The sequence below is a fragment of the Dipodomys merriami genome, unplaced genomic scaffold (genome assembly GCF_024711535.1).
Source record: "Dipodomys merriami isolate MVZ:Mamm:240054 unplaced genomic scaffold, mDipMer1.0.p SCAF_3, whole genome shotgun sequence".
Classification (NCBI taxonomy): domain Eukaryota; kingdom Metazoa; phylum Chordata; class Mammalia; order Rodentia; family Heteromyidae; genus Dipodomys; species Dipodomys merriami.
Window position 1 is genome coordinate 8533507 of NW_027204492.1, and position 3758 is coordinate 8537264.

General features: G+C 42.5%; 1 pseudogene; it reads left to right on the plus strand.

Annotated features, from left to right (window-relative positions):
* The first annotated feature begins 326 nt into the window (after window positions 1-326).
* On the plus strand, window positions 327-1672 carry LOC138839312 (tubulin alpha-1C chain pseudogene; annotated as a pseudogene).
* The last annotated feature ends 2086 nt before the right edge of the window (window positions 1673-3758 follow it).

The following is a 3758-nucleotide window of genomic DNA, read 5'->3' on the forward strand; positions in this document are numbered from 1 at the left end:
TCCTTGAGCTCATCTTCTCAAGGCGAGCACTCTACCACTTGAGCCACAGTGCCACTTCCAGTTTTCTGGTGGTATTGGAGATGAGTCCCACGGATATTCCTGGGCTGGCTATGAACCGCAATCCTCAGAGCTCAGCCTCCTGAGTAGCTAAGATTACAAGTGTGAGCCATCAGGGCCCAACTATAATTACTTGACACAAGAAATAAAAATAAGATTCTGCTTCGATCCTGGACTCCTTGGTAGTCTTTTAGCGGGAGATCCTTGTCGCAGACCCCTTCCCCCGCCCCAGGTTTTGCCCGCGTCACTGACATCCACAGGTCTCCAACATGCGTGAGTGTATTTCCATCCACGTGGGCCAGGCTGGTGTCCAGATTGGCAATGCCTGCGGAGAGCTCTACTGCCTGGAACACGGCATCCAGCCTGATGGCCAGATGCCAAGTGACAAGACTGTTGGGGGAGGAGATGACCCCTTCAACACCTTCTTCAGTGAGACAGGCGCTGGCAAGCACGTGCCCAGGGCAGTGTTTGTACACCTGGAGCCCACAGTCATTGATGAAGTTCGAACTGGCACCTACCATCAACTTTTCCACCCTGAGCAGCTCATCACAGGCAAGGAAGATGCTGCCAATAACTATGCCCATGGTCACTACACCATTGGCAAGATCATTGACCTCGTCTTGGACAAATTCGGAAGCTGGCTGACCAGTGCACAGGTCTTCAGGGCTTCTTGGTCTTCCACAGCTTTGGTGGAGGAACTGGCTCTGGCTTCACCTCCTTGCTGATGGAGCGTCTCTCTGTGGACTATGGCAAGAAGTCCAAGCTGTAGTTCTCCATTTACCCGGCCCCCCAGGTGTCCACAGCTGTAGTTGAACCCTACAACTCTATCCTCACCACCCATGTCACCCTGGAACACTCTGATTGTGCCTTCATGGTGGACAATGAGACCATCTATGACATCTGTTGTAGAAACCTCGATATTGAATGCCCAACCTACACTAACCTGAACCGCCTTATTAGCCAGATTGTGTCTTCCATCACAGCTTCCCTGAGATTTGATGGGACCCTGAATGTTGACCTGACAGAATTCCAGACCAACCTGGTGCCCTATTCCCACATCCACTTCCCCCTGGCCACATATGCCCCTGTCATCTCTGCCGAGAAAGTCTACCATGAACAGCTTTCTGTAGCAGAGATCACCAATGCTTGCTTAGAGCCAGCCAACCAGATGATGAAATGTGACCCTTGGCATGATAAATATATGGCCTGCTGCCTGTTGTACCATGGTGATGTGGTTCCCAAAGATGTCAATGCTGCCATTGCCACCATCAAGACCAAGCACAGCATCCAGTTTGTGGATTGGTGTCCCACTGGTTTCAAGGCTGGCATCAATTACCAGCCTCCCACTGTGGTTCCTGGTGGAGACCTGGCCAAGGTGCAGTGCGCTGTGTGCATGCTGAGCAATACCACAGCCATTGCTGAGGCCTGGGCTCGCCTGGACCACAAGTTTGACCTTATGTATACCAAGCATGCCTTTGTCCACTGGTATGTGGGTGAGGGGATGGAAGAAGGAGAGTTTTCAGAGGCCGGTGAAGACATGGCTGCCCTAGAAAAGGATTATGAGGAGGTTGGAGCAGATAGCGCTAATGGGGAAGATGACGGTGAAGAGTACTAGCTGCTGCTGTTTTACACTCCAAGTCTTATGATTGTTTTATTTCTGTCATTGTTTTATTTCTGTGCATGACTCTTTTAATTCTGACCTGTCAATAAAATGTTTCCATATAAAATAAAAAAGAAATAAAAATAATACCTGAAAGATATTACAGTTAGTCATAGAAGATGAAAACAGGAAGTTGGAATGCCACAGCAGCTATAAAATGTGTGTGGGGGGGTATAAACTCCATTTAAAAAGAGGCCACAGAATCTTTGAGAAAAGCAAGTATAAAAGAAGCCCAAGGTAAATGCTATGCTTTGGATTATAACTGTAACCTAATACTCATATGTTAAAGATTTTTTTCTCAGCTTGATGGGAACAGATGAAGGAAGGATTTGGTGAAGGGAAATTGGATAGAACGGAGGGTGCCTTGGAGGGGATATTGGGATCCTGAACCCTCCTTTCTTTGTTTCTTTACTTCCTGACACCCATGAAGTGTGAACATCTTTTCTCTATCATACATCAATGCCACTATTAATTACAAAACAATGGATACAATTAGCCAGGGACTAAGATGTCTGAAATTGTGAGCTCAAATACCTCATCCCACTTTTTAAATATATATTTATGTTGTAAAGATACTGTACAAAGTGGTTACAGTTACATGAGTAAGGTAATGAGTATATTTCTTATCAAGCATTTTTACCCCCTCCTTTGTTTTTCACCTACCATCCCTTTGCTCTCTACCTTCCCAACTTCTCTCCTGTCCCCGAAGCTGTAAAGTTGATTTTCAACATAGTGTCTTGTATATCTCATTGTTACAATGGGTCAACCTGTTTCCTTATTTCAACATTTTGGTATTTCCCTTCCCCTCACCAAATTAGAAAAATGTGTAAACAAGATGAAAGGTACTGGAATTAAACACAGTAAAAACAGTGGTTATACCCTGGGGGAAGAAAATACAAGAGAAATTTAAAAAAATCACACAGTACATTGTAAATATATTAAAAACAACAGCAAGAAAGAAAAAAATAAAATTTGTATCCCTATCTTGGAGTTCATTTCACTTAGCATCATCTTATATGATCATATGTAGATAGCATTTGACCTTTTCTGATTGTCCCAGACATATACTAGTTATTGCAAATAAGGGTAACCATGGGATCCATGTTTCTTTGGGCCTGGCTTCCTTCACTTAATATAAATTTTTCCAAGTCTTTGCATTTCTTAACAAAGGGGGCAATGTCATTTTTTCTGATGGAGGCATAGAATTCCATTATATATATATATATATATATATATATATATATATATATATATATACATATACATACATACATATATATTTGTATATATACACATGTATATATATATATATATATATATATATACAGAGAGAGAGAGAGAGAGAGAGAGAGAGACAGAGAGACAGAGAGACAGAGAGACAGAGAGACCACATTTTCTTGATCATTCATCTACTTAGGGACATCTGGGTTGGTTCCACATCTTAGCTATGGTGAATAATTTAGCTGTGCTGGTAGCTTTAGTGTGGCCTTGTTTATGATCATTTGGCTAAATTCCCAAAAGTGGTATTGCTGGGTGATAGGGGAGCTCTAGTTGGAGTCTTTTGAGGAACCTCCATACTACTTTCCAAAGTGGTTATACAAGTTTACACTCCCACCAATAATACAGTAGGGTTCCCTTCTAGCTACATCTCTTCCACATCTGTTGTTGTTAGAGTTCTTGATTATAACATTCTAACTGGGGTGAGGTGGAATCTCAATGTGACTTTGATTTGCATTTCTTTTATGGCTAGAGAAGTTGAGCATTTCTTCATATGTCTATTGGCCATTCTTATTTCCTCTTGAGAGAAGTCTCTCTATAAGGCTTTAGCCCACTTATTAATCAGGCAGTTGTTTCTTTGAGGATTTGTTGTTGGGGGATTTAATTTTTTGAATTCTAAGTATATTTTACATATGAGACCCATGTCCATTGTATGGCTATTGAAGATCTTCTCCCAGTTCGTTGGCTTTCTATTGATTTTGCTAGCTATGTCCTTTGCCATCCAGAAGCCTGCAGTGTCCTGCAATAACATTTGTCCAACCTT